General features: G+C 44.7%; 1 protein-coding gene and 1 long non-coding RNA gene across 5 annotated transcripts in view; one reads left to right on the forward strand and one right to left on the reverse strand.

The window, feature by feature from the left end:
• Window positions 1-18,809, forward strand: part of LOC144798606 (uncharacterized) — a 1,317,000-nt gene that overhangs the window by 332,445 nt on the left and 965,746 nt on the right. The window lies entirely within an intron of this gene.
• The window catches only part of PTPRS (protein tyrosine phosphatase receptor type S), a 320,940-nt gene that overhangs the window by 170,321 nt on the left and 131,810 nt on the right, over window positions 1-18,809 (reverse strand). The window lies entirely within an intron of this gene.

Raw genomic sequence — 18,809 nt, forward strand, 5'->3', positions numbered from 1 at the left:
TAATCTGCGCGGGTGCATCTGTGGGATTTACATTGTAATCAGCATAGCTTCACCTGGGGGAATCTAAGAAATAATCTGTCTTGGTTCATGAGGGAATGTATAATAAAATCTGCAGAGCTTCATCTGGGGGAGTTTATAATTTAATCCGAAGATCTTCATATGGGGAAGCGTAATCCTTTTAGCTTTGTCTGCTGTAATTTATAATGTGTATATTGCTTTATCTGGGGTAATTCATAATGTAATGTTCATAGCGTCAACTAAGGGAAATGAAATGCAATCTGCAACAATGCATGTGAGGGGCACTTTACAACACGGTCTGCATACCATTAACTGGGGACATGTATAGGTTCTATAGTATCTGAATTGCTTCTTTGTCACACTATAAGGTGCTTTAGATTTATTTAAGGGAACGTACATTCTGATATGGGGGTCTTGGTGGCGGTGCTTGGCCATCTCATCCACATAGCTTTGTCTTGGAGATGGCACCTGGCCAGTTCCTCCTCCCTGCTTACACACTCTATACTGCACACTCTGCTACCGTACTGCGGCCGGGAAGTCACCCAGCACCTCAGCCGAGGATATGATTAACACTGCAGTCTTAAAATGATGACACAGGAAAATCTATTCATGTGCTGGAGTTGTATAGGGATGGAGCAGTGTACCCTGGGCTCATCAGGACAGCCCAGAGTGAGAGGGGGTACCTGAGGTCACTCCACGAATCCGCAGAGTGCCTGGTAAATATGCAGGGAACCAGGTGAGGCTGTGGGGTGCTCAGTTTGTGTGCTGGGCGATGGGTGATCCTGCGAAGCATGGTGAATCCGGAGTGCATCCTGTGCAGCGACAAGGCACCCATGTATCCAATGGCACCTGGTGAATCTGCTGGATCTGCAGGGCACCCGTGTATCCAATGGTACCTGGTGAATTCACAGACATCCGCTGGATCTGCAGGGCACCCATGTATCCAATGGCACCTGGTGAATCCGCAGACATTCGCTGGATCTGCAGGGCACCGTGTATCCAATGGCACCTGGTGAATCCACAGACATCCGCTGGATCTGCAGGGCACCCATGTATCCAATGGCACCTGGTGAATCCGCAGACATCCGCTGGATCTGCAGGCACCCATGTATCCAATGGCACCTGGTGAATCCGCAGACATCCGCTGGATCTGCAGGGCACCCATGTATCCAATGGCACCTGGTGAATCCGCAGACATCCGCTGGATCTGCAGGGCACCCATGTATCCAATGGCACCTGGTGAATCCGCAGACATTCGCTGGATCTGCAGGGCACCCATGTATCTAATGTCACCTGGTGAATCCGCTGGATCTGCAGGGCACCCGTGTATCCAATGGTACCTGGTGAATCCGCAGACATCCGCTGGATCTGCAGGGCACCCATGTATCTAATGTCACCTGGTGAATCCGCTGGATCTGCAGGTCACCCATGTATCCAGTGGCACCTGGTGAATCCGCTAGATCTGCTGGGCACCCATGTATCCAGTGGAATCTGGTGAACCTGCTGCCATCTTACTCGCTAATGTTCCTACTATATTGTGCCTCCTCTAATGCATAAAGCCTCACTTTCATGCCCCAATAGTAAGCAAAGATTCTCAAGTAGCTTGTTCAGCGTCGAAAAGTTTAGATTTTTGAAACTGGTTACAAATTGGCTATCTGTAGGAGTAGTTTTGCCACTTAATTTTCTGGATTCGTATACAACCACTAGGTGGTGGAATAATGCACAGCGTGTGACTCACGCAACAGTCAAGTTGTGAAACCTACAAATTTTACATGTGAACGTATGTGCATTATCATTTATGTTAAACGGGTTCCGGGGAACCTCTTGTTGCCAGTCTTTATGATTCACAGACTTAGATTTTTCTTTTAAATACATTTACTCATGACTTCTAGAGAATCTACAAGAGGCACCTGACTGGCACCCATGCCTTCGCAGGATGTTTGATGACTCCACAAGGCTTTGCTTGTCTCCACATGGCATCTGGTGAATCCATAGGCACCTGGCGAATCTAAAGGATCAACCCGCGTGGCACCTATTAACCAGCAAGGCGTCTGGTGAACCTGTTGTCCATCTGGCAAACACGCCGAGTACCCAGTAATTCTGCAAGATGACCGTAAATAAGCAGGGCATCCAGTTCATCTACGTGCCCCTCAGTGAATCTTGAAGACCCCCAGGGAATCTACAAGACACCCAGTGAATCCACAGGGTGTCAGGGGAATCCATAGAATGAAACCGCATAGCTTATGTATCGCTCAGTAATTTGGCCCACTGAGCCCCCAGGGCATCAGGTGAACCACAGGGTGTCTGGCGAATCTGCCATGCGTTCTGTGAATCTACAGGGTGTCCAGTGAATCTCCTGGGTGTTCATATAATCTGCAGGGCACACACTCAATATGCAAGGCAAAGGGTGAACATGCAGGGTGCCTGGCGAATCTAGCAGAGTGCCTGGCGACCCCTCCCCGTGATGCCTGTGATTCCATGTTAATAACCCCCCTCATCCTACCCCCCACCCCCACCCACGCACACACCTTTTCCTCCCGTCCTCCCTGTGACATTAAACCTCTTCACTTGGACCTGGCTGAGATTTCTCTCAAGGACGCAGGCTGGGCCTTCCAGGAAAAATGATCCGGCACAGCCTGAGACTGATGGGTCGTCATAGTAACAGAACACGTCACTCAGGATACAGGCTTGGAGAAGAGAGGGCCAGGGGGGCGGAGGGAGGGATGGAGAGATGAGGGAGGGGATGGAGGAGGAGAAGAATGAGGGCAGTGAGGGATGCAGGAAGAAATGGGGAACTAGAGAAGGAGGAATGATGCAGAACGACGCAGGAGTGCACAGATGTAGGGGGATAATGGAGGGAATAAAGAGAAACAAACGGAGGGCTTTGAAAACTGGGAGAGGATGGCTGTGCAGGAGAATTCGAGAAGAGCTAGACAGAGGGCGAGAGAGGCGGGAAAGCAGGGGAGATACAGAGGAGAAGTGAAAGAGAGGAAAGGTGGGCACTGGGGAAGGAGAGACAAAAACATGAAAAGAGGGTGTGACGAGAGAGGGGAAGAACAAATCAAAGAACTGGTCTAAAAACAGACCAAGGAAATAGAAACAGAGGCCAGGGAGGAGATGATGGTGCAGGGAGGTAGAGAAGAGTGTGCCGAAAATAGAAACGGAGGGATGGTGTGGAAGAGAGTATGAGGAGGGAGAGGAGAAGAAGAAAGGGAGGGGGTAGAGAAGGGGATGTGTGGAGAAGCAAAAGAAGTGAGCAGAATACAGGATGGAGAGAGAAGAGAGGGACAAAGAAGAACTACCGAGGGAGTGATGGGGAAGGAGAGGGGAATGCCAAAGATTAAAGAAGGGATTGAAAAAGATAGGAACTGGGTGCGAGGGAGTGTGAGAAAAGAGAGAAGAAACGGACTGTGGGAGGAGGGCACAGCGAGAGGGGGGCAGCGAGTGAGGAAGCGACCGTTTCGGGAGCAAAGAATGTGAAAAAGAAGGCAGGCCAGCTGTGAAGGAGAAGTACAATGCAGGACACAGCTCCTGACATAGTCAAGGAAGAGACAACAGACAGACCACCGCCTCACAGGAGAAGCTGTGCACACACCACAGGCTGAGACCAAGTTCCAAAGAGAGGAACTCCGACTTGACACCTAAAAGTCTCGGTACACGGCCAGGCAGGACACCGGCCGGCAAATCCGAGGTACAAAGTTACAGGGGGAGAAACACCACCCGAGGAACAGCAGTAACTACTACATCGCGGATACACTCTTTACTGGCACAACCTCCAGTCACCTACACTTGGACATACACAACACTCAAAACATACCACCATTCCACTGAACAGAGCAGGAGACAGAGGGTAAACAAGCCGCAACACACAGCCCGGGCGGGCACCAGATACAGACACCTAGCAAAATGCAACACTGGAGACACCTAGAGGCAAGCAAAGTCCTGCAACATCTGCTCACACAAACAGTGAAGGCGGCCACACAGAGGCAAGCAGAAATCAAGCACATCCTGGTCGACGACCACAGGTAGGGGGGGGGGGGGTTGAAACAGGCTGGCCTGGACAGATCTGGAAAGGAGAGAAAAGAAGCAAGAGAGAGAGGCCTGATGGGTAGACCCCGCTGCACGGGCCATGTGCAAGAGGAGGCCCGCTAACCTATACACCGAGACAGGTAACTCATCCGGGAAGGAAAGAACAAAACAAGCACAGGGTCCAAATTTAACTGAAAAAATAAACACATAAAAAAATAGTGTAATACTTGTAAGTTTGTCATGATCAGAGGCTTCAGAATCTGCGTAAAGGTTTGGCAACATTGCAAGTTTGGCAAAAATTGAAAAACGAAGTCATGCCTGTAAATGTTGCTGAATTAAGACGAGAATAGAGAAAATAAAGGCAGAAAGAGAGGAAGGGGGAGAAAAAGCAAAGGGCAGGGTAATCAGAGGGCCGAGGAAGGGAAGCGGGAGACAAACAACAAAAGATGAGGGGAAAAGGACAGGTCAGGGCAAGAGGCCTAATCATAACATGTAGTGGCCGTAAATAAGACTGTATAAGACTTCAGAGGCTTTCAATCTCACCTACACACAACTGGACAGCCTTCTTGCAGCTTGACCAAACACTAACTTCCAGAGCAGAAGCTTCACAACATTCCAGTATACATCACAAAACCACAACATTCCATGCTGCCTCTCCACTCTCACTGCAATCCAGAACCTTTCCTTAGATAGAGTCTTGACACTACCAATGACACCATCTTCTTTCCTTCAAAAACATCAACCGCAATAATAAACCTACAGAAAAATCTTACATGAACCTCAAAGGATTAGTCCCAAGCTCACCCTTTACTGCATCCATGAATCATTACTGTTTTAATAGCTCTTTCGTTATTCTTTCACGTACAGAGGCTTTCTATTATTCCATTCAAAATTAAGGTTTGGCTATCTTTAGACGGACCATTCTATCTTCCTGAACTTTCATTTGCAAAGGTGTGAACCTCTCTTTGCCCTTCATCAAAGAATAAAAGGTGATTTCCCTGGGACACAATTAACTGTATCTCAATGCCCTTTTCAGCCTCTTCAACAGTTGTGCTAGTATCAGACAGCCATTACTACAAGTGTCTTAATCAGTCTGTTTGCCCTTTCAGAACAGCCATCATCTTGTGGATGGTAAAGAGACACACTCTATTGCCGGATCTAATTACTAGATAAGTATACAAGCATCTTTCTCCAAACATGTTGTAAGCCATTATCCAAGGTTATCCGATGATTCCACTTCACACTGGACTCCATGCTCCAATCCTAAATTTTTCTTTAACAATATATTTTAAATTTGGTACATTGTCCTAATTGGTTTACCAGAGGGGAATAACAACAACACTGAAAGAATGCCTTAAGTGGGAAATGTCAATGCCTGATGGGATGCTTCTATTCTAAAGTTATCACTGAAAACGCCAGTGGTCCTTTCTGTGGCGACATCCTTCAAACTTTACAAAAGCACATTTACAGTCATAATCTATAAACACAAAAGTGAAACTCCTCGTCTCTGGCAAAACATACTTGTAGCCAATGAGATTGTAACCAATGGCATGCAAATGCATTTTATCCCACACTTTTCCTGGAAACTCAACACTTTTCAGTAGCTTGGCGACTAATCTTTCATTTTTTCAGTACACTGCACACATCTCCAACCACTTCTTTTTTTCAACATACAAATATATGTGCCATATTCGCTCTCTTATTCTACATCTGATCAATGCTTGACCCGTGAGTCGAGAGCCAAAATAAGGGACCCTCCTCTCACAATGATGGAACAACCCATCTTTTCTTCGAAATAGGTCAGATCATTCCGCCATAATTTTATATAGTGGTTTAACTTGAGCTGTTCTCAGCAAAACAATACCCTAACACATATCCCAGAACTCTTTCAGCAACAGATCCTCCTCCATGGGTCTGAATTGTTTTTGTCTGGTGTTAAGCCCCTCTATGACGAGCGCAAAATGGTACCCAATAGCAGAAAAAAATTATTTGAAGTTGGCAAACACGCATTGGGATTTCCTGGTATATATTTTACATCAGTATAGGAGGGACACTAAATGGCCGACGATGACACAAAAAAATCAAACAAAAAAAAAGGACTAGATTAGATAATTATGAACCCAACCATTAGTTGGCGGAATAATGCACAACATGTGAATCCAGAAAGAGTCAAGCTGCCAAACATAGCCTTACCACCCTCGCTGCACTTGCCTCCCACTAACAGTTGCAAGAGTGCACAACCAGGTTAAAAATCTAGAAAACCAAAAGATTCACAACGTGTGCATCAGGCATGTCTACTAACACCCTATACATCCTGCATTATGTGCTTCCTGCTTCACGGTTGAACAGAGGAACCCTTCTTCGAGAGCTGCACTGGCAACAGTGCAGTTTCAAAACACGTGGAAATGTGTCAATTCACATTTATTTTTATATAAAGCTTAATATCGTAGTTCAGCCTGCTTCACCGTACCTCCAGATTTGCCAAGGACCCAGGGCTGGACTGGCTGTAGCAGACATCGGGCATTTCTCCCGGAAGTCTGGAAGTGCGGGGCAGGTTTTGGAGCAATGGGGGCTGGTTTTGTTACAGGGAGCTGGTTTTGTAGCGATGCTGCAATATCAGCCCCAAGTAACAAAAGTAACAGTGCTGAGGGCTGGTTTAGTTATGCAGCAGTGCTTCACACTTGCACCCTCGCCCACAACCCATCCGGAGGGACGGTCCAATAAAATTGCCAGGGCTGCCCAGTGTTCTCAGTCCGGCCTTGCAAGCACCCCACACCCTGGTCAAGTAGACAAGCAGAAATGAGAACTCAGGGCTGATGATAACACAGACAAGGACTTAATCATTAGGCTGGGGCTTGTGCGAAATGAAGGGAAAAGGTGACCGCTTCTTGGGCCGTGGGCAGCAGGTGGGAACCCACTTCTCTCCAGTAGTATGAAATATGGTCACTTTGCCAGAGCAGGCATGGTAAATACCACTTCATCTGGGGCACCAAGAATCCTTGGACTGCCATTGCCACCCATCATTGCTTAATGGTTTTAGTACAGGACGGGAGGAGCTTGCATCCAGCACCAATGCATTCATTTGGATTGTATGCTTTATAGAGCAGGGAATGCTGGGAGCAAAGGGACTGACTCAGCTGGGCAAGGAGTGGACTGACTAGGAAAATGCCTGGCCAAGCAAAGCATCCTCTCTGGAGGTTCCACTCTGAGCAGTGCGTACACAGATTGAATGTGGGTGGTCCGTGTGGCCGACCCATGGAGCTCCAAAATAGAGACGGGGTTCTCGATAACCGCAGGAGTTACCTCTGACCCGGCGGCTGGGCCAAGGTTCCATACATATTGATGCTTCTGGTGTGTCATCCCTTTGGGTCAAACTAAACCTACTGAAATGAGTTCTTGTACAAAAATATCATCAGTGCCTTCACAGGCAGAAGTTGGCTTAGCATGAAAAAAAAGCATTGCCAACACCATTAGGTCTGGCCTTGGCAACCTGTTGCGGTGGTTACATTTTTGTTTAGTTTTAATTGAGAGCATATGCTACAAAAATAAGAAGAGAGCGTTAACATAGTGGCTAATGCTTACATTAAAAATTTGAAAAAATAACCAGTGTAATAGAAAAGCAGAGATGGTCCTTAGGAAGCAGATATACATAGAACAAGTATAGAAATTCCTTTTACTTAAATACATATCACAGGAAAATATGAACATTATTGGTACAAAGAAGGGGTATTATTGGCTTTGAATTACTGTAACTTGAAGACAACGTTTAATCACACTAGTATAACTAAAGGGAAAAATGGAAATAAAATAAAATGTCATGGTAAAGTATTGACCCCCCCCCCCCCCGTGTCAGCACTGTCGTACATTTATATGCACAGGGAATCTTGCGAAAAGCTCTCCCCCCCCCCCCCTTCCCACTGCAAGAGAGCCAATGGCTGAGCAAACCCACTGCCCCTTGTGGGATGCTGTGGTTTGGTTGGAAGCAGAATATGAATGGCAGCTGATCAGACCAGCGGATGAAGAGGGCTGACCCAAAACCAATCTATGTATAAATGCATTTTTTATGATCTTTTTTTAAACGAGGCAGCTTACACGGTGAAAGATGTAGCTAACCTAGACCTAAAAATTAAGAGTAATCTTTGTTCCAATTCTTCCAGTTCAGTGCTGTGCACCATCAGAAGTACCATACAGAGAGAGAAACCAGGCGTCTCTCCCATAATATTTCCCACAGCCAAACAGTCCACGTCCCACTTCACTAATATACTAAGCGGAGGAATCCCCATCATCAGATTTCCCGACTGGTTCGTGTTGTGGTGAGGTTGATTGTCACCAGGCAAAACGCCTCATTTCAGCAGACAGTAAGTCGCCTCTCACTGTTCCACCGCTTAGGCATGGTTAAAACTGAGGGAGTACAAAAATATAATTCAGCAGAAATAACAGGCAAAATTGTTAGTTTTTCTATTTCACAAAGTTACAAAATTATTAACGTTGAAATATACTGGCAAGTGGGGAAATATATACTTATTGCTTTCTAAGACGCCTTTATATTCACACAAGTCCAGTTCTTTCATCTATTCAATTGTTCTACTTGGCAAATTTGTATTACAAATAACTTCTTATAGTTCATCCAAGTGTTACAATACACTATCAAAAAATGCAGGGGTATACTGTCGTAAAATGTTGCCAACACGTTTCGCTGTAACTCGCTTCTTCAGGGCTTATTTGGAAACGTCATTGTCAGTAATGTATCCACGTCTGTCTATTATTTCATTTTACAACACAGTCCTGTTTCTTATTAGTTAACTGATGCCTGAATTACTCAAATTACAGAATCCTTATCCCTTCACACAGATATTATACTGTTTAAAAAACCCGCTTTGCGATTAAGTCTTTCCTTAAATACCAATACAAACTGTTGGCAGCCTGCAAACATTACAAGCTCATGTAGTGTAATGGATGTTTTCATGGCAAATTAAGCGCCATTCTATCTGTGTAATGGGATATGGATTCTGCAATTTGAGTAAGACTCTCAAACTACTGAAAACAAGCACTGGCAAAGCCAATATGTTTTGCCAACGAGAGCTATCGGCTTTGTCTGCATTTTGTGGCCATGTGTACAGCAGCTTGTCTGCTGTGCAGCATGGCTAAAACTGATTTTTAAACCGCTATGACATGGCCAGCGCAGGCCGTATTATATTGCTTTTTTATTACTCTCCAAAGTCAACACAGATGGGGGAAGGGGCAAAAGGAACATGGGTGGAGGGAGGACGGACAGGAGGCAAGGACTAGGGTGGGTGGTTATACAAAAAAAATGCTATGACGCGACAAGTGCTGGCTGTGTCACAGCACTTTTTTTTTATTGCTCCCCTGTACAACACAGAGGGGGGGGAAGCAGATGGATAGATGGATAGACAGAAGGAAAGGAGAGAGGCAGCACAGAGGGCAGGAGACTAGGAGGCAGGTGGGGGAGCACGCGGACAACGGAGGGTGTCTGGGAAGGGCTGTGGGCAAGCACAAGGGCAAAAGAGGGTGGGAGGAAAGGGCTGTGGGCAAGCACAAGGGCAAAAGAGGGTGGGAGGAAAGGGCTGTGGGCAAGCACGAGGGTGGAAGGAAAGGGCTGTGGGCAAGCACCAGGGCAACAGAGGGTGGAAGGAAAGGGCTGTGGGAAAGCACAAGGGCAACAGAGCGTTGTCAGGAGGGGCTGAGGGCAAGCAGATCAACCACAGAGGGTGGGAGGGACTGGGGTAAGAACATGGAGGAGGGATGTGTGCATGAGGAGGACAGCTGAAAAACATGTAAGCTTGTAGAGTGCTTAACAATTAAAAAGTAGTGCCTTTTAAAATGCACACTGGAAGGACACAAGTAATGCGCCCATTCTCCAGGGGAGGGAGAAACAGACTAAGAGGAAGGAAGCCTAGAGAATCTGACCAAAAAGAAGCAAGCAAATGAGAGCAACATTAAAGCCAACTGACAGTAAGCGACGGACAACTTCTAAGTCCCCTGTAGGATCACAAATACCTAACAAGCATTTACAATGCAATGGTTTCGCCTTTTGAAAAGTTTGAGCTATTGGCATTGTAAATGACAATTTTTATTTATGTGTTGGTTTTGAAAATAAATAAATAAATGGCATTGTCATTTACAATGCCAATAGCTTAATCTCTCGCAAATGAGACCTATAGCATTTGCAATGCAATAGGTCGCGTATTTACGCGAGTTTGAGCTAATGATATTGCAGATAACAATGCGTTTTATTTATGTTTCCAAAACCAAAACATAAATAAAAGGTCTCTCACACTGCTGTCTCTCACACACTGCTGCCTCTCACACACCATGCTCTCCCACACACCATGCTCTCCCTAGAAGACTCACACTGCTGTCTCTCTCACACTGCTGTCGCTCTCACACTGCTGTTGCTCCCACACACACACACACACATGCAGAGAGCGACACACACACAGCCACACACATACAGAGAGCCACACACACACAGCCACACACACAGCAGCTAAACCCTGAGCAGCAGCTAACCCTTGCACAGCAGCTGAGCTACACTTCAGTGTGCTGTACGGTTGTCCTAATAACCCCCAACTGATAATTAAATTAAATAAAAACAAAAAGGCCATGTAAAATATTATACAGACGGTTTTATGTAAAGTTTTGCTTAGGATTCCTGTCCGGGCATTTGCAGAATGTTACAAAGTGAACAGATGGCCGGTATTTTCTTTTGGAAAGGAGGCCTCCCTAGTTCCCGCACTAATGTTATTCGTAAAGAAACACTGCCCATATGCATTGTGTTTCTCTTTAAAAGGCAAAGACTTAGCCAACTTAAGCTGCTGTCTTTTTTAAGACCGCCCACTTGTGTGCCGAAATGAGGAAGGCCCTTTGAGTTTAACTCTGACCTGGGTCAATCACCAAACAGCACCTGTTTAATATACAGTGCTGTAAAATGGAAGCCTCGGAATTACGAGTTACTGCTATGTTCACGGTAGCCAACTGCAAGTTGGGCAGTGGCACTGCTGACAACAAGTGTGTGCACACTAAACATGCACAACGCTAGGGTTCCTTGACTGCGCACGCACAAACCGAAACTACACACGGATTAAAGGTAGGTTTTTAGCCAAAAAGACTCCCTCAGTTTAAACATCAGCTGGTGTCTCTGGGCCAGAATAATATGAAAAATTCCCAAATCTATATTGATAGCGCTTTTGAAGTGCACTGCCTCTCTTTTCTTCCAGTGACAGGCACGCGAATGCGTCCTTTCCGCTCTCTGCCAAACCGTCTCTCTAACCTGGTGATAAGAGCGTCTCCAAACGCTGGCAGTTCTTTTACAAATAATGGATTTATTCAACGGGGACAACAAGAGTTGCCCAGGATAACACAATGTAGTCAAGCAGGGAAGCTGGTACTTCACCCCCCTCCCCCTGCTGTGCTCAGAAGTGCAGACAGGTACTCTACCGTTCAAAGTAAAGAAGGGCAGGTGGTCAGTACTCCAATACCTGTCAATTTAAAGCATTGGGTCAAATATATTGAACTCTGTCATAATCTGACCCCTACAGCACGTGCTCAGGTTAAACGGACGACCGCCTCACATGTCCCCATGATTCACCCAGTATCCCCTATAGTCCTGAGCCGCATAATTTACTCTAACCACCCAAATTAATTTTAGCTGCAATCTCAACATGAACAAATATTTATAAAGTGCGGTCATAGGCTTGATGCTTTATAGCCCTACCAGCAGCAGGTATTAATATTATTTCTATGCGTTTATCAACCTTTAAAAGGTTAGAGGTGAGTGGACCACTGAAAGTGTAACAGGTAGTCAACCCCCTGAGAGGCCTTGGGTCATTAAATGGGAGTCATACACAAACTTCCAAGTGAAATTCAAGTGAAGGCAACATTTCTGTCAAAGGCATGTTTTGAAAACGCGCGTAATAAATCATTAGATTTCAATGAAATGGCAGAGCCTTATGAAGGCGAGCAGGGCAAAAAATAGTATAGTAAAGTTAGAATGCAGGAGTAGCGGCCACCTCCGTGTTTCTGAAATCCAGAGAGCGTAATATTTTATTGGACAATATTTGCACGAGGCATTTATTGCGCTGTGCAACGGCACGCGGCTGTCAGCACGAGGGCTATGCAAGCACATTAATGTTTACTTAGAACAGCAGCGTAGCACTGGTTCGTGTTCTCTGATGCAAGTAAACAAAACGTGCACCGCCCGTGTTCACTTTGGGTGCTAAAGCCAACCACGTTGGGGCCAACAGTGCCGTTCATATCACTTGTCCCCGGTACCACTGCACCCGATGCACTGTTTATGGCAGCGCCCGGCTCAGAATTCAGGAGTCAGTGAATCTAAAATGAACTGAATGTCATTGCAAGGGTGCAAGGGGTCCTTTGCAAGCAATGGAAATGGAAACCCGATCCTAGTTTTGCATTAAAAACACCCCAAACATGTAGGCTTTGTCAGATGTCATAGCACCTGATGTCACAGCCTTAATGCTGGTGTTCTGCACGCCTAGCAATGGGTCGTTTACCCCCTCCCTCCCCCCCCACACACACACACAGTTGCGCAACTCACCTCCTTAGCCCCCCGGATGAGCTTGCGCACCGCGTCCTTGCAGCTGTAAATGCACTCTCCATAGTTGGGCTGGAAGTGCACCTCGGCCCGCGTCACTCCGCGGTAGGACCCGGCACAGCCGAGCTCCAGCGCCGGGGGCTCCACGTCGGAGCGGTCGGGGAAATACGTGACCGAAGAGCAGTCCATGGAGGCGGACAGCAGGGACAGAAAAGCCCAGAAGGCGTCCCGCCCCCCGGCCAGCAGCTGCTCCACCGCCAGCCGCTGCGCCTCGCTGTACAGGTCCCGCTGCAGGAGCGCAGCCTCGTCCCACTGCCGGGGCCAGAGGTGCCCCGAAGGCAGGTCGTCCAGGCACTGCGACTGGTTCGCCATGAAGCCGAACCCGGGAGCCTCAGCGGGGCAGCAGCAGACAGACGGCAGGGGGACAAGATAGACAGGTAAATTTAAACAAGTTTGAATCTCCCAGCTCGGTGGCTTCGGCGAGGACCTGTCTAGAGGGGAGAGGAGGAAACAAGCGGGAGGGGGGCGGGAGAGAACACGGACGACGGGAGGGGGGCGGGAGAGAACACGGACGACGGGAGGGGGGCGGGAGAGAACACGGACGACGGGAGGGGGGCGGGAGAGAACACGGACGGTGGGAGGGGGGCGGGAGAGGACACGGACGGCGGGAAAGGGGAGGGAACGGGAAAAAACGTAACTCCGCCCAGGGAAAAAATCTCGGGAACGCCCCCGAATCTGGTCCGGCCTTGACGGACAGATCCGGCACCCAATGGCTAGCCTCCATTTATGGAGCTAGCCAATGAGAGCCGGGGGACGTTCCCGAAGTGCTTAGTGTCGACATAGGATTTCACCTGCGCTGAAAGGCTGCGCAGAGCGCAGCCTTTCGGCAGGCGAAACCCAAAAAAGACTCTGTAGGAAAATGAAATAATAGACAATCATATGGGATACAATAATGACACTAATGAAGTTCACCAACAGATATCATAAATAAACCCTGAGTAAGCCGGTTACTGCGAAACACGTGCAGGCAGCATCTTTTACCAGTGTTTTCTCTCAAGCGTGGTGAGCACATTTCTCTTTCTTCTAACAACTACTATAGCCAGCGGTGGTGAATCTACCATGGATGGGACATTCTGCAACAGTGTCCCATCTTTTAATTGGAGGAATTCTATCTTTTTACCTCTTGCAACTTTCCATTCTGATTATCAAGGAGAAAGTAATGGGCTTCTGCTCCTTAACTCTTTAACCACCCCTTTATGGAGCCCTTTGACTCCGGAGTTACCTAATGCTACTGACCACTTCTGCTTTAGGAAACTACTCAAGACATAACTGTGCTGTAGTAATGTGACAACCCTTTGACAAATATTGGTTCCACATGGAAGTTTGCCTCAGACAGGGCAGATCCATAAGTCTTTCTTAAGACACGGTATCATAAATTAACTTCATAATGTAGATCGGTTGAGAATAAACTACTTCAGAATACAGAAAGCCTCTTGCTGTCTGAAACATCAATGTGTGATTCTGGTATAAAGTGATCTTATGTCTCCTAGAGCACCGGTTCTTAAGCTGGGATCTGAAATGACTACTCAGGGGGTGCACGACTGTTTAGCAAATTAAATATTATAGGCAGATTAATAAAATATATGTACTTAACAAAGCAATATATAACATCGAAAATGCTAATATACTCTGTAATGTGAAGGAATTTGAAATTGAAGGCTAAAAATGAAGTTGGTACCCGTAAATTGACTCATGGGAGCAGCGCAAGTACAGCAAACAAAATCCAGCATGGATGATTGGTGGACTCAGTTGAAGCACTAATATGCGCTGACTAGAGTATGCATCAGGAGCAAAAAAGACAGTGATAGGCTGGGAGTCAAGCATGTTGCTTTGTCTTTTAGAGATGCAATCAAATTTTGGAAAGTTCCAATCATCCCATTAAATTTAAAATTTGGATATTCTATATTTTTTGTTTAGAAAAAATTAAAATATTTCGTAACTATCTATCTATCGCCCTCACTCTATCTTACCTTTGCCTCAAATTGTAAAGCTCTCTGATATCCTCCGGGATCAAGTTCGCGCTATATAAAACTTTATAAATAAAATAAAAAATAAATATGGCTGTGGCTTTTGACAGTGTATTAGAACACTTGGATGAATAATAGAAAGTTAAGAGGAAGAAGAATCATTTCAAAATCTGAATTAAGAATCATGAAGATACAAAAGAACTGGACTTGTGTGAATATATTCTGATCTTAAAGAAGCAATGAATATGAGTTGGTCAATTTAAGATGTTTCAACAATGAATTCCATCAGATGGACTGATATCCTTGGGAGCGTGAGCACCAGGCTTTTTCTCTGTTACACATCTCTTTTATTAATCTAAAAATTATATTCATGTTTTATTTACACCTTGGTAAAATCATTTTTTTTGAGGGGGAGACGGGTGTTGGTGCAGAAATAATTATCCTGCAAATAATTTGCAGGCTGATTTTTCGAGAAATATTGGTGAACCTAAATTTAAAAAAAGGCCTTGAAAAATGGACATTTACAGTTGTTTGGGTCAACGTTTACTTCTGCAGACTTTTTTCTCCCACAGTTGCTTTAAAAGTGCTTGATCACTTTCATTACATATCAAGATATTTAGACATTTGTTTAAAGTTTGCCAAATACTGTGGAAGCAATGTCCTATAGGCTGGTAAGCGTTTACCTCTAAAGCATCTGCCCTTCTTCTCTGCAGCCAACTGGAATATATCAAATCATTGGCCGTTTTCGGTTCCTGAAGGGGGGGAGGGGAGGGACAGGTGTGATAAGACTGCCCAAAAGGTACACGTCGAGTTCTCAATATTATTTGCAGGCTTCTAAATGTCAGGCATGGAGACTCTGCCAAATTGGGCCTCTCCTCTTTACTCTGTGCCCCAATTACCCCCCCCCCCCACACACATTTTGTTGTACTCTTGTGGTACCAGAAGAACAGCTTTTATGGCTGACAACTCGCCATTGTGGAGCCAAGACCTAAAAACAAAAAAAGCAAACAAAAAAATCCTTCACTCTTTTATCCCTCCACTATCCTTTTCAATTAAAATTAACAGACTAACATGTTCACTTCTCAAATTCCATATTCAACTATACTAATTCACCACTAATCCTTTATGGGTTCCGGAGTGACGTGCTTCAACACCCCATCAGGGGTAACAAGTGCTATATGACTAATATCCACCACTGATATTACTTTCATATTTCACCATACTAATTCACCACTAATCCTTTATGGGTTCCGGAGTGACGTGCTTCAACACCCCATCAGGGGTAACAAGTGCTATATGACTAATATCCACCACTGATATTACTTTCATATTTCACCATACTAATTCACCACTAATACTTTATGGGCTTCTGGAGTAACGTGCTTCAACACCCCATCAGGGGTAACAAGCGCTATATAAATACAAACCTTTTTTCCGCCTCTATCCTTCTACTATCATTCCAAATCCAAAATAACTGACTAACCTATTCACCACTTAAAATGTACTTGCATGTTTCACTATACTAATTCAACACTATACCTCTATGGGTCCCGGAGTAGCGTGCCACTCACCAAAAAAGCGCTTCAACGCCACGTCAGGGGTAGTAAGCGCTATATAAATACAATCCAATTCAATACAATACATTGGAGGTAGGGACGGGGCACTCACTGAATATTTCAATTACAAAATCCAAAGGATGGCAACAGAAACCTTTCTTTTCTCACTTCTTACTGTGTTCTTCTTATAGTATTGAACTAATTTTTTATGGGAGGGGGGTCTCTTTTCACTATACTCAAACTGCCTAGCCCTTCATTGTTCGGATTTGCTCTGGTAGTGCTGTGTCTTAGTGTGGTGAAATACGCCAAAAAACATACTTTTGAAATTAAACCTTAACGATAAATCCACAACTATTGGTGCATATTCAGTAATGTCCCAGAGTTGTGAGAGGGATAAAAAGAGAAAAGCTTATGGTATAGTAGAAGTCCATACTAGCACACATGAAGATAGCCTTTACTTGGCCCTAATTCAGTAATAGGCGCATTTAAGAAACTAAAATCCTGCACCCAGTTGCACGGCCTGATTTATAATTGCTTTTGGGGCTCTGTCCTGATGAAGGCCAATCCAGCCAAGCATAACAGGCTGAAACAATGTCCTCACCTTTTTACGGTGTCATGTAAATTTAAGAGACCAACAACATGGTCATCTACAGGGTGGCCAGGTTTTGAAATATTGTCTTTAAATCATCAGATTTGAAATACACCTACTATGTTGCTTTTTATAATTCAGAATTTTTTATTGAGGTAAATGGCTGCACACATATCCACAATAATAATGGAAATGGGCATTTTTACTGAGATCAGTCGAGTTTTGAGAGCACAAAAAACTTTAAAAGAAAGTTTCATAACCTCAAAGTATTTAAGAACCAGGAGAGAAAGAATGTAAAATGTACCGAGCAAAATAGACTATAATATCCATGTGCTGATGAAACTGGTATACCTGCAATGTGTGCTAAATATTCTTTCAATTTTTGATGCATTAAGAGCACCTCTCTATGACTGTACTAAAGGAAGGCAAGGAGTCGAACCAAAGGGACCTAAAAGAGGTATGAAGTCAATGACAAGGCAACTGGGCAAATGTGTAAGAGTAGGGAAGACATCCAAGGTTTTGGTCATTCATCCTAAAGAAAGGCAGACTCTGCTGGAGTCTGCTAAAATTCAATGTCTAGTAGTTGTTGCTTTACTGTAGTTGATCGATGGAAAGGGGTAATGCCCCTCCTCAAAAGGGACTTAAAAGGACATTCCTCCAGGTGTCCCAGAGTCTAGTGGGAATTAATTCTGACAATTGTTGTCCAACTGAAGACGGTAAACAAATTGTCTTCATAAGACGCAACTTTCTATAGGTAACCCCCCATTGAGACACCTGCAAACTCCTCGATCTGCCAGAATGCACGGAGTATGGATTAAAACCCTAACAAACGTGATTCCCAAATCAATCTTTGGGGAAGCTGCCATGACACGTAATAGAATGCAATGGCGTTCAGTGGGGCAGCAGAGTACGGCTGCTTCCTGGGTAAAGATGTGTTTATTTACCCTGTTCATTCACCAGACCCCGGAATTGGAGATCGTTTGTGATATATATATATATATATATATATATATATTCATTCCTCTTCTTGTGTTATGGAGAGTGTCTTTTCAGCCTTAAATGTATGGGAATCTGAGCCGCATTTTATATTTGCCTTTCGCCGTGCTTGAGCAGGCATCTAGCACATAGCGCTCCCTGCTCATTGGACAGTGGACACAGATGTAAAGACAAAGCCCCCCCCCCCTAACAAATACAGTTCCTAATGCAGGGATAGTGTAATAAATCTATGTCAAGAAGTCTTCGGCAACTTATCATCAAACACCTACATAATGTATCACTACACCACGTAGGGCATACAATACAATAAGCACGAGGACATGTCAACAAATGCAAAACTAAATAGGTTTATTACACAGGACAAAGTATTCAATATACGTACTTTAAGAATATATAAATCACTCCTTTAGTATATAAAATACATTACAGCACTGCAGGTCTTAATTTTTTCATTCATAAAATCTATCATACCCTCACATCCATCCACAACATACATCTGTGCAAAATCATGAAAAAATGAATTACAATATTTTTCTACCAATCAAAATGAGTAAATATGATATATTTGTATGTATAAATGGGAAATCTCTCAGCAACTTTTTTTTGTAGAGTATTTAGACGTAACTTTTCAATCTAACATTTCTCTTATAGTGGTTATCAAATAGACCGTTTCGCTCTCTACGCACGTTTCAGCATAACACCTTCTTCAGGACCCACATGTTTTTTCCCCACCGATGTATCTGTGCACATGATACAACCTGTTTAAAATCACAGCAGCCCTCCATGGTGTAGTGATACGTTATGTATGTGTTTGAGAGATAACGCAGATTTTTGGGGTTGTCAGACATACTTTGGCTGAAGCAAACACTCACCTTCACTGGTGCAATGTCCATAAAGGGTAACAAATGAGCCTCCTAAATTGACATTTTATCAGCTGGTATGTTCAGGTTTCTGCCCCAGGAAAGCACTAATCATTTTGTCATTTTACCAAAAAACTACAAGTTCGTTGGTTGTTTAAT

The sequence above is a fragment of the Lissotriton helveticus genome, chromosome 12 (genome assembly GCF_964261635.1).
Source record: "Lissotriton helveticus chromosome 12, aLisHel1.1, whole genome shotgun sequence".
NCBI lineage: Eukaryota > Metazoa > Chordata > Amphibia > Caudata > Salamandridae > Lissotriton > Lissotriton helveticus.